The sequence below is a fragment of the Aquarana catesbeiana genome, linkage group LG07 (assembly GCF_042186555.1).
Source record: "Aquarana catesbeiana isolate 2022-GZ linkage group LG07, ASM4218655v1, whole genome shotgun sequence".
NCBI classification, from domain to species: Eukaryota; Metazoa; Chordata; class Amphibia; order Anura; family Ranidae; genus Aquarana; species Aquarana catesbeiana.
Window position 1 is genome coordinate 38,447,841 of NC_133330.1, and position 13,226 is coordinate 38,461,066.

The window sequence follows — 13,226 nt, forward strand, 5'->3', positions numbered from 1 at the left end:
TAACAATGTAACGATCAATCGCTCGGCTCTCAGCTGCCCCCGCCGCCATCCTCAGTCAGGGAATCGGGAAGTGAAGCGCTGCGCCTCTGCACTGGTCCCCGTTGTGTTCTGGGAACTGTGTGTGTTTCCCAGAACACAACGGGGGGGCGGGCATCTGCGGATATTCTGCGGCTGTCTAAGCCCGGAAGTGGCTGCAGATACCTGTATTAGGGTGGAACTCCACTTTAATGACACCCCAGTCTTAGTCTGTAGGGTTCAATATTGAGTTGGCCCACCCTTTGCAGCTATAACAGCTTCAACTCTTCTGGGAAGGCTGTCCACAAAGTTTAAGAGGGTGTATATGGGAATGTTTGACCATTCTACCAGAAGCGCATTTGTGAGGTCAGGCACTGATGTTGGACGAGAAGGCCTGGCTCACAGTCTCTAATTAATCCCAAAGGTGTTCTATCAGGTTGAGGTCAGGACTCTGTGCAAGCCAATCAAGTTCCTCCACCCCAAACTTGCTCATCCATATCTTTACGGACCTTGCTTTGTGCACTGGTTTAAATCATTTGGTGGAGGGGGGATTATGGTGTGGGATTGTTTTTCAGGGGTTGGGCTTGGCCCCTTAGTTCCAGTGAAGGGAACTCTTAAGGCATCAGCATACCAAGACATTTTGGACAATTTCATGCTCCCAATTATGTGAGAACAGTTTGGGGATGGACCCTTCCTGTTCCAACATGACTGCGCACCAGTGCAGAGCGGAGACTGCGAGCCAGGCCTCGCCCAACATCAGTGACCTCACAAATGCTCTTCTGGAAGAATGGTCAAACATTCCCATAGACACACTCCTAAACCTTGTGGACAGCCTTCCCAGAAGAGTTGAAGCTGTTGTAGCTGCAAAGGGTGGGCCAACTCAATATTGAACTCTACGGACTAAGACTGGGATGCCATTAAAGTTCATGGGCATGCAAAGGAAGGCGTCCCAATACTTTTGACAATATAGTGTATTTATAAAGCCAATTTTTTTTTTCATTTTATGTAGAGTAGGAGAGCATTGAAACCGTGGTCATTTTTATTCCCCATCTCTGTCTCATTTGGAGGATTTCCCTTCACTTCCTATCCTGTAGACTCAACAAGAAGTAAGAAGACGTAAGAATGAAGAGATTGAAAATGACCTTTGAAATGACAGTAACATGTTATAGCATATTTTGGATTTTAGTGACTCTCTCTAGAGTTGCAGTTACAACATTTGTCTTTGTATGGTCAACCATCATTCTTTTAGATGACAGTGCTAGAACTATGTTACCCATGTACACAGTGCTGAAGTTTATTTATTAGAAGCATTAATACAGCACCAGCAATTTACATAGCGCTTTACATATATATATATATATATATATATATATATATATATATATATATATATTAGTCATCAAGGATCTTACAATCTAAGGTCCCTCATACATACATGGGCCAATTTAGACAGGAACTAACACCACGTCTGGAATGTGGGAGGAAACCTGAGTACCTACAGGAAACACAGGGAGAACATGCAAACTCCATGCAGATAGTGTCTTGACTAGGATTCAAACTGAGGACCCCAGTGCTGTAAAGCTGTAGCACCCCCTAGTGGCAGTGGATACGCCAGTTCCTGTGCTGGGGCCAACGTGAATAACTTGAAGCCAAGGGGTTAGAAACCTTCTTTGAGCTCTGACTCTCACTCCACGGCTGGACGGCCTTTGTCAAGGAGACTACAGGAATACTTTACAACCAAGTTATCGTGTTGTTCCAAGCGGGTTCCATCAGAGGCCGAGCCAACCACCATGCACAAATGCAACTGGGTCACAGGTTTTCCTGGTGTAGGGTCCAAACAGACGGCCTGTCACTACTGCCAGCTGTGTGGGCTCTCCTTCTCTTCTCCACCACACATCTCCTGCCTAAGCCAGTGTTCACATATACAGTACTTCTTGTTCCCCAGGTACAGGACACTATGAACACCACCAGAATGACGAGGCTCAGCCTGCTTCTTCCTGGAACTTTTTGTTTACCTATGGAGTTGGCAACATAACAGCCAGGGCTGTCTTTAACATGGGGCAAAAAGGGGCAGCTGCCCCGGGCTCAGTCATTGTTGTGGGGCCCAAAGCAACTGAGCTGCCCCTTAAGACTGCGCTGCCCGCAAATTTGATGATGGTAGTAAGGGGGAGGGGGGTCCTGTGTAATAATGAGGGTAGTATGGGGGAGGGGTCCTTTGTAATGATGGAGGTAGTATGGGGAGGGGGGTCCTGTGTAATGATGGAGGTAGTATGGGGGAGGGGATTCCTGTGTAATAATCGGGGTGGCATTTGGGGAGGGGGTTCTGTTTAAAGGTGGGCGTAATATGGGGAAGGGGGTCCTGTTTAAAGGTGGGAGTAGTATGGGGAGGGGCCCTATGTAAGGATGGGGGCTAGTATGGAGGGAGGGGGGCCCTGTGTAATGATGAGGGTAGTATGGGGGAGGGGTCCTGTGTAATGATGAGGGTAATATGGGGGAGGGGTCCTGTTTAATGATGGAGGTAGTATGGGGGAGGAGGGTCCCTGTGTAATAATCAGGGTGGTATGGGGTAGGGGGTCCTGTTTAATGATGGAGGTAGTATGTTGGAGGAGTTCCTATGTAATGATGGGTGTAGTATGGAGAAGGGGGTCCTGTTTAATGATGGGGGTATTAGGGGGGCGGGGTCCTATGTAATGATGGGGGTAGTATGGAGAAGGGGGTCCTGTGTAATAATGTAGGTAGTATGGAGGAGAAGGGTCCTTGTGTATTGATTGTGGTAGTATGGAGGAGGAGGTCCTGTGTAATGACAAGGGTAGTATGAGGAAAGGGTCCTATGTAATAATGGGGTTAGTGTGGAGAGGGGGGGCAGGGTCCTGTGTAATGATTGGGGTACTATGGGGGAGGGGTTCTGTGTAATGATGGGGGTAGTATGGGGGAGGGGTCCTTTGTAATGATGGAGGTAGTATGGGGAGGGGGGTCCTGTGTAATGATGGAGGTAGTATGGGGGAGGGGATTCCTGTGTAATAATCGGGGTGGCATTTGGGGAGGGGGTTCTGTTTAAAGGTGGGAGTAATATGGGGAAGGGGGTCCTGTTTAAAGGTGGGAGTAGTATGGGGAGGGGCCCTATGTAAGGATGGGGGCTAGTATGGAGGGAGGGGGGCCCTGTGTAATGATGAGGGTAGTATGGGGGAGGGGTCCTGTGTAATGATGAGGGTAATATGGGGGAGGGGTCCTGTTTAATGATGGAGGTAGTATGGGGGAGGAGGGTCCCTGTGTAATAATCAGGGTGGTATGGGGTAGGGGGTCCTGTTTAATGATGGAGGTAGTATGTTGGAGGAGTTCCTATGTAATGATGGGTGTAGTATGGAGAAGGGGGTCCTGTTTAATGATGGGGGTATTAGGGGGGCGGGGTCCTATGTAATGATGGGGGTAGTATGGAGAAGGGGGTCCTGTGTAATAATGTAGGTAGTATGGAGGAGAAGGGTCCTTGTGTATTGATTGTGGTAGTATGGAGGAGGAGGTCCTGTGTAATGACAAGGGTAGTATGAGGAAAGGGTCCTATGTAATAATGGGGTTAGTGTGGAGAGGGGGGGCAGGGTCCTGTGTAATGATGGGGGTAGTATGGGGGAGGGGTCCTGTGTAATGATGGGGGTAGTATGGGGGATGGGTTCCTGTGTAATTATTGGGGTAGTATGGGGGAGGGAATCCTGTATAATGATGGAGGGTAGCATGGGGGAGGAGTCCTATGTAATGCTGGGGGTATTATGGGGGAGGGGGTCCTGAGTAATGATGGGGGTAGTATGGGGGGAGGTCTTGAGTAATGATGGGGGTAGTATGGGGGAGTCCTGTGTAATAATGGGGGTAGTATGGGGGGGTCTAATCAATATTAAAGACAGCCCTGATAACAGTCCATACAATATGGTCTTTCACAGTTAGGGCTACATAACTTGCAACAGTCCATCACTTCATGTTTCCATACAATATGGCTGGTTCTGTACAGCGATATGTCCACTCCAGGATACTTCCTATAGACCAATTCAAAAAATGCTGCTCTATCCCTTTAAATCATATAAATAATGCTGCATAAAGTTACTGCATGAAAATATTTTAGACAAATTACATGACCACCGTGCACAATACATGTTTAAACATAATTTTATAGCAAAAGCCAAACATCCCATAAAATAATGAAATTGATTTAGAAACAGAATACCGGTAATCCTCGCCAAAATCCATTTGATATCTCCTCCCATCGCTTCCACTCCACCACTGTGACAAGTATGAACTCTTAGGTGAAATCGCAAGCAGAATCACTGTGAGTCTTCCTGTGATTCCAAATTGCGGCAGAACACTTTACGAGCATTCGGGTGCCATTATTCTGAATGGCACCTCAAACGCCATACAATTCTGCCACGACTGTCACACGACAATTACAGCAAAATGTTCGGTTAAAAATCAAGCTAAGTTTGGCACCCATAAAAGGAGCAGAACAAACGTGCATAGGACAAATGCGCATAGGGTAGTCCATTGAAGTGCATGGGCTGCCCTATGGGTGATACGTGTTTCTGTGTGTAAAAAATTGTGAGCCGGAACATATTTTTAATGCCTGAACCGGGTCTTCCTACAAAAACGCGACAGGGATGTTCAATTCCTTTTTTTTTTTTTTTCATTTAGTCTTGCTGCGGGCAAGCAGCAGGGTTTAAGCCCCATACACACTATCAGATTTTCTGCTGATTATTGTCTTCAGATTTACCAAAACCATGTAGTGCAAGGGCCTGCTTGATTGCATACAAATTGAAACTCCTAAGGTTTGACCTCATATTATATGGTTTTGGTAAATCTGAAGGAAAAAATCAGCTGAAAATCTGTGTGTATGGGGCTAGAGTTCTAGTAAAAGCAATCTGAGCGGCTAACTCGCTGCTGGATCGCTTTTACAAGCAGCATGAGGGGACGTCCCCCCATCAGGACACCCGATCGACCAGCCATCGCTTCCGCTGGCTGATCAGAGGAGGACAAAGACCGGAACTGCTCTGTCCGCCTCTGTGATATAGGAAACAGGAAGCAATGAGTATACATCACTTCTGGTTTTCCTGGCGCCATTTTTAAAAATTGAAAGCATTTGATCACATCGATCTTGGTGATCAAATGCTTTCCATTTTTAAAAATGTGATATTAAAGCTTTGTTTTCTTCGTTTTTTTTTTTAAATAACAAACATGTTATACTTACCTGCTCTGTGCAGTTGTTTTGCACAAAGCAGCTCCGATCTTCTTATTTTTGTTTCAGGTACTTATATTCTGGCTCCTCCTGGCTCCTCCCCCTCGAGCAGTGTCCCCAGGGAAAGCTGCTTGCACTGGGGGCACCGCTGCATGCCAGCTCCCGAGCCGCTGCTCTACGCGTCCATAAGACAGAGCCGCAGCTCACCCCCTCCCGCCCCACTCTCCTCATTGGCTTACTGGCTGTGATTGACAGCAGTGGGAGCCAAGGGGCTCCAGCTTCTGTTTCAGCCAAAGAGGAGGGGGAATTCCCCATACAGCAGAGGCTATCATCAACATCGCTGGATCGGAGGGGGCTCAGTTAAGTAATAGGGGGGCTGCTGCATACAGAAGGTTTTTTACCTTCATGCATTATGTATGAGGGTAAAAAACCTTCAGCTTTTAGAACCACTTTAAGGGCAGATCTCTCCATAAAGAGTACCTGTCACTGCCTATTGCTGTCACAAGGGATGTTTACAATCCCTTGTGACAGCAATAAAAGTGATAAAAAATGTTTTTAAAGCGACAGTGTAAAAATAAATAAATAATAGATTTTTTATTTTTTTTTTAAAGCACCCCAATGCCTTTGTGCTCAGAGGCAAATGCACGCATCGGTCCACGCAAACAGCGATCGTCCCACACATGTGAGGTATCACTGTGAACATCAGATCATGGGCAGTAATTCTAGCACCAAACCTCCTCTGTTAATCGAAAGTAGTAACCTATAAATCACTCAGGTTGAACTGGATGGACTGGTGTCTTTATTCAACCTTACTAACTATGTAACTATGTAATAAATGCTTTTAAAGTGTTGCCTATGGATAGTAAACTTTACATCGTTTGTTGCCATTGCACGGGTGTGAGGGCATGTTTGGTATCTATTTACTCTGCGTAACCTCATCTTTTATATTTTACCAAAAAATGGGTTATGTGTTTTATTTTTGCATTAATATTCAAAAAAGATTCTTTTTCCCAAAATATATGCGTCTGAAAAACCGTTGTCTAAATACCATGTGACATAAAAAATTGCCACACATACCAATTTATTCTCTAGGGCATCTGAATTAAAAAAAAATATATAGGTTTGGGGGTTCTAAGAAATTTTCTATCAAAAATAAAAAACAATAAAAGTTTAAGTCGCCATAAAGCCCCAGACATTCCTAGAAGCACCTCTGCCTAATAAAAAACATCAACCCTTCATATTTTCCATCCTAGGAAAAAAACTTATATTTTTTCTTTTATCAGGACAATTAGATTGTCATGATGGAAAAGTAGATTGGGGCCCCGATTTAGTACCTCGGACAAGTGTTTTTTTGTTTTTTTTTTAATTCCACACCCCTCTGGCACACTAAATTAGGTCATTTACCCAATTTAAAGGTATAGATCATCACATGGATAGAAGATGGTGTCAACCAGCCAAACATCACCGCAACATCTAAAATAGCATGAATCGCCACAAAGCATTTCAAAAGAAGAGCACTCTACAGTGCAGATAAATTAAATTAAAGCAACTTTATTAGTAAACAGCAGGAATAAAACTCACAAACATATAGAAACATGCATTCCCCCACAGCCATTTAAGATTTACTGGAAAGACCAGTGTAATGCTGTTTCTCCTTTTCCAGCTCTTTGAGCTACTTAAGCAGATGAGAACATGGGGTTAGTTGATCACTTAAAAAAAAAAAAAGAAGGTATTCATAATATCATTTATATGTATACACAAATGTTTTGCCTTTCATTTCTACTTTAAACTGAATGGGTTGTTTTACGAAGTGAGGTTTTATATTTAACTCACACCAATCAATCAGATATTGTTTTTCACTGATCTGACTGCAGTGAACGTCTATCTGATTGACCACTACATATTAATTGTCTTTCAACACTATCTTTGCTCTATCTTGATAAATACACTCACTTCCCCTACTCTGTATATACATACACCAGCCTGTACAAGCCTCCTGAGATGATGGCCTAAGCACACAGGAACACCGAATGCTGCGGTAATGTTATAAACAACTAAAAATATAACCTTTACTACAATCTCCAGAAGTCATCCAAACCCCACAGTCATTTCTTGTTTTTGGGTGACAACACTCTGTCCCTGTCTTCCAACTGTTCTCCTGTTGTCACCCGGTCACATGGGCTTCCAATGGAAACTACAAGTAGCAGTTTCAACAAACATTACACAGGCACAGTCCACTGTTAAAACAAGTGTGGGATGATCACGTTTTTGCGTGCGTGTGTGACCGACACACAAGTTCGCCTTTGCGCGCTAGCACGGGGGGACGGGGGCACTTTAAATGAATTTTTTTTTATTATTCATTTTTACATTTTTTTTTACTTTTACAGTGTTGCTTTTAAAAAAAATTGAATCATTTTTATTGCTGTGACAAAGAATGTAAACATTCTTGTCACAGCAATAGGCACGTGACAGATACTCTTTATGGAGGGACTGGGGTCTACAAGACCCCAAATCTCTCCTTTTCGCTTGAAAGCATTTAAAACACCAAGATTGTCGTTTTTGAATACTATCGATTTTCAAAAAATGGCACCGTTAGGATGCCGGTAAACGTAGTGGTGTCATGTCATCGCTTCTGGGTTACCATAGTGGTAATCCAATCACAGCTGATCCCGGCTTTCTTCGGGTCTCTGACTAGCCGGAGGACATGCCGGCTATTAGCTCGGGTCTCCCGGTGGTACGGGAGAGCACATGCGAGGGGAGGGAAGTCCCCTCTCACTGCTTGTAATAACAACTGAGCGGCTGGTTAGCGGCATTGGTTGTTATCACAAGAGAGCTGACATTGTGAGAGGTTGGGGGATACCATGCAGGCTGAGGGCTATCAGGGAGACGGAGGGCACTGTGGGCCACTATGTGAGGTTGGGGGCACTGTAAGAGGTTGGAGGGTGGGAGGTTGGGGGCACTGTGAGAGATGGGGGGTGGGGGGCTGGAGGCTCTGCAAGGGGCTGGAAGTTACTGTGGGAGGCTGGGTAGCATTGTGGGAGGTTGGGGGATACCATGTAGACTGAGGGCTATCAGGGAGCCGGAGGAAAATGTGGACCACTATGTGAGGTTGGGGGCACTGTGAGATGTTGAGGGGGGTGGGAGCGCTGTGGGACACTGCTGGAGGTTGGGGGCTGGAGGCTCTGCAGCAGGCTGGAAGTTACTGTGGGAGGCTGCGGGCACTGTGTGAGGTTGGGGATACCATGCAGGCCGAGGGCTATTAGGGAGCCAGAGGGGACTGTGGGCCGCTATGTGAAATTGGGGGTACTGTAAGAGGTTTGGGGGTGGGAGTTTGGGGGCACTCTGAGAGATGGGGGGGCACTAAGGGGGCTGGAGGCTCTGCAGCATGCTGGAAGTTACTGTTGAAGACTGGGTGGCATTGTGGGAGGTTGGGGGATACCATGTAGGCTGAGGGATATCAAGGAGCCAGAGGGCACTGTGGATCACTATGTGAGGTTGGGGGCACTGTGAGAGGTTGGGGGTGGGGGCACTGTGGGGCACTGTTGGAGGCTATGCTGCAGGCTGGAGGGCACTGTGGGCTGTTATGGGAGGTTGGGGGCACTGTGGAAATTTAAAGGATCTGCAGCAGGCTGGAGCCCAGGAGGAGGAGGGCCTCAGGTTGGCAGGGCTCCATCGTCCAGTGGTAGAACTACTGCCCTAAACTTAAAGTGGTTGTAAAGCCTCTACAATCCCCTCTGTTCGATAATACCATGTGCCCCACTGTATGTCCTTTATTTAAAAAAAGACAATCTCTACCTTATATCAGAGCGTCTCCCGGCACTCACGTGACTCCTCGGGTCTATCTTCTCTCCCCATCTGACAGATACAGTGGGAGGGGACGAGAACTCCTGCTGATGTCAGCTGGGAGGAGAGGAGGAGAGAGCCGAGGAGTCACATGAGCACTGAGAGATGCTCTGATCTAAGTTAGAAATCGGCTTTCTTTTAATAAAGGGCATACAGTGGGGCACATGTTATTATCTAACACAGGGGATTGTAGAGACAACACTATTATTTTACCAGCAGGAGGGGAGGGCTGGGGAGTGGACAGAGCCGACAGGCAGGGAGGGGAGGGGGGAGAGGACAGAGGAGAGCTGCGGATGACGGAGGCATGTAAACTGACCACGGTGTCAGGGCTCGGCAGCCATGATAAACCCTGGTCAGTTTACAGGGGGGAAGGTAGAAACTGGCAGGATCAACCAGGTATTTCAGGTGATCTGGGGGGCCAAGTTACACAGCACAAGCACTGTGCTATAAAAAATACTTTAAATGAACAGGATCCATTTTTATTTTGTTTAGCATTGCCAAAATTGTATACAGAGCTGCATGTGTGCACCTCAGTGTACAGGACGGACAGATAGGTGGGAAACTTCAATGCAAAAGTTCCAGTAAAGTTTCCCTAAAGTTCCACTGTAAGCTGGTCAATATACAATCTGTTTTTTCCATCCCTGTACAATCTCCTTTACCAAAACTATTCAATATGAGGACAAACCTACTGTAAACAACCAGGTCAATTGGTATCAAATCAGGCAGATGCAGACCTTTGCATTACATGGTTGATAGCAGATCTAAAGGGTCACCATACATGTTACAATCTGCTCATGCAATCTTTGTAAATTCAACTAAAGATTTACCAAATCTATGTAACAGTAGAACCTACCTACGGTATTCTATCCAATCAATGTGTGACCAATCAGGCAGGCCCTTGCAATACATAGCTGTTGGTAGATCTAAAGCAGAAAGTACAATCAGACTGTAATGTTTGTGGTGATCTTAAAGGAGACTGTACAATCAGATTGTAGATTGTACACTCAGCCTTACTGCAGTCTCCGCCGCCGCAACAAAGAATAAACCAATTTGTCCTGGTAAGCCCTATAGGTCCAATGCACCAGGTTTGTATCCATCAGCCTACCGAGCCCATCAACACAATATAATAATATTGTTACATTATATGCAGTAGATTGTCACATTATATATATATTGTTATATTATATACTGTATAGTTATGATATATATATAATGTACACTATAAATACAATATATTACCAAAAGTATTGGGACACCTGCCTTTACACGCACATGAACTTTAATGGCATCCCAGTCTTAGTCCACCACTTAGTCTTAGGCCCACCCTTTGCAGCTATAACAGCTTCAACTCTTCTGGGAAGGCTGTCCACAAGGTTTAGGAGTGTGTCTATGGGAATATTTGACCATTCTTCCAGAAGCACATTTGTGAGGTCAGGCACTGATGTTGGACGAGAGTTTCAGGGTCTTGGCAATCTTCTTATAGCCTAGGCCATCTTTATGTAGAGCAACAATTCTTTTTTTCAGATCCTCAGGGAGTTCTTTGCCATGAGGTGCCATGTTGAACTTCCAGTGACCAGTATGAGAGAGTGAGAGCGATAACACCAAATTTACCACACCTGCTCCCCATTCACACCTGAGACCTTGTAACACTAACAAGTCACATGACACCGGGGAGGGAAAATGGCTAATTGGGCCCAATTTGGACATTTTCACTTAGGGGTGTACTCACTTTTGTTGCCAGCGGTTTAGACATTAATGGCTGTGTGTTGAGTTATTTTGAGGGGACAGAAAATTTACACTGTTATACAAGCTGTACACTCACTACTTTACATTGTAGAAAAGTGTCATTTCTTCTATGTTGTCACATAAAAAGATATAATAAAATATTTATAAAAATGTGAGGGGTGTACTCACTTTTGTGAGATACTGTGTATATTATTATATTATATATAGTTTCTATCTATCTATCTATCTATCTATCTATCTATCTATCTATCTATCTATCTATCTATCTATCTATCTATCGTTATAAGTAGTTACATTGTATATATATTGTTATATTATATAAATAGTTATATATAGTTACATTATATATGGCTATGTTATATATGGTTACTATATATATATATATATATACATTTTATAAATGGTTACATATATTGTTACTGTATATTATATATAGTTACATTACAAATATTTTTATATTATATGTAGTTATTTTATATATATTGTTTTATATTATATATATATGGTTACTATATATATATATATATATATATATATATATATATATATAATGTTATAAATTGTTACATTATGTATTGTTACTGTATGTTATATATAGTTACATTACATATATGTTTATATTATATATAATTACTTTATATATATTATTTTATATGGTTACTTTATATATATATATATTATAAATTGTTACATTATATATTGTTACTGTATATTATATATAGTTACATTCCATATATTTTTATAATATATAGTTACTCTATATATATATTGTTTTAGATTATATATATTACTATATGTGGAAAATAAAACGAATGATAGGAAATAAGGACATCTGAAGCCTAATAAGCGGTGCCCGGTATACGGGATGTATTAACCCTTGCAATGCCAGCGGGTGCGCAGTGTTAGGAGCTGACCTCACACACCGGGGTGATCTGTGTGTCATTATGACGTCATATGTAATAAATAAAGCTCGCTGTGATCTCACCATCATCGCTCGGCTCCGGGGGCGCCTGGCTGGAGGATGCCGCGTTGTCTCTGTAGGGGGCGTCGTCCCTTTGTCTGTACAGATCGCTTATTATTTTTCTGCGAATAGGTGCGATGTCCGGCCGTGCGGCCAATAGGGGCCCCTGGTGGGGGGGCGGAGGGGCCACACTGTCCGATCAGAGCTGGTGTCGGTGCCATGACGCGGCGGGGGTCATCGCTGTGTCTGGGGGGGGTGTCCCCGGGGAGAGATTAGCCCCTCCCCCCCGTGCCCGGTGTCTTCATGCAGAGTGCTCGGTTCCCCAGTCCCGGAGGCCACACACAGCGCTGTCCGCCTGTCCGCCCGGCTCTCCGTTCTATGGGCGCACTCCGCCGCCGCCGCCGCTCTCCAGGGTGCTGAACACACAGCCGCACTGCGCATGCGTGTGACTGAGCGTCAGGGCAGCGCTAGGCTGGGCGAGACTTGGCACGGCTCAGTGTCCGGTTCCCACGGTGTGCAGGGGATAAAGACCGACAATAACGGGTCCCTCCACTCCACACTGAGAGTTCAGGTGGTGTTGGGCTGGTGGGGGGGTCACAGTTTTATATTTGCAGGGGTACATTACCGCTATGCATGGAAACGCTGCAAGGATTTTTGTCTACTTAGGCGAAGGTGCATTTTGCCTTAATATCGCAGTCCCGCTATAAGTTGCCGATCGCCGCTATTGCTAGTAAATAAATAAATAAACCATAAAAATATCCCATAGTTTGTAAACGCTATAGCTTTTGCGCAAACCAATCAAAACACGCTTATTGTGATTGTTTTTTTTTACCAAAAATATGTAGCAGAATACTTATTGGCCTAAATTTATGAAGAAATTTAACTTTTTACATTTTTTTGTTGGGATAAGTATATATATATATATATATATATATATATATATATATATATATATACAGTATCTTACAAAAGTGAGTACACCCCTCACATTTTTGCTTTGCTACAATGTAAAGTAGTGAGTGTACAGCTTGTATAACAGTGTAAATTTTATGTCCCCTCAAAATAACACACAGCCATTAATGTCTAAACCTCTGGCAACAAAAGTGAGTACACCCCTAAGTGAAAATGTCCAAATTGGGCCCAATTATCCTTTTTCCCTCCCCGGTGTCATGTGACTCGTTAGTCTTACAAGGTCTCAGGTGTGAATGGGGAGCAGGTGTGTTAAATTTGGTGTTATCGCTCTCACTCTCTCATACTGGTCACTGGAAGTTCAACATGGCACCTCATGGCAAAGAACTCTCTGAGGATCTGAAAAAAAGAATTGTTGCTCCACATAAAGATCTAGGCTATAAGAAGTTTACCAAGATCCTGAAACTGAGCGGCAGCATGGTGGCCAAAACCATACAGTGGTATAACAGGACAGGTTCCACTCAGAACAGGCCTCGCCAT

The 13,226-nt window shown here is 44.3% G+C and overlaps 1 protein-coding gene across 1 annotated transcript in view; it reads right to left on the reverse strand.

Moving 5' to 3' along the window:
• The window catches only part of LOC141102949 (transient receptor potential cation channel subfamily A member 1-like), a 31,115-nt gene extending 18,886 nt beyond the window's left edge, over positions 1-12,229 (reverse strand). Inside the window, exon 1 of the mRNA XM_073592009.1 lies at positions 11,802-12,229. The gene's annotated coding sequence lies outside the window, so the exon portion shown is untranslated. The remainder of the gene's footprint in view (positions 1-11,801) is intronic.
• Between the last annotated feature and the right edge of the window lie 997 nt (positions 12,230-13,226).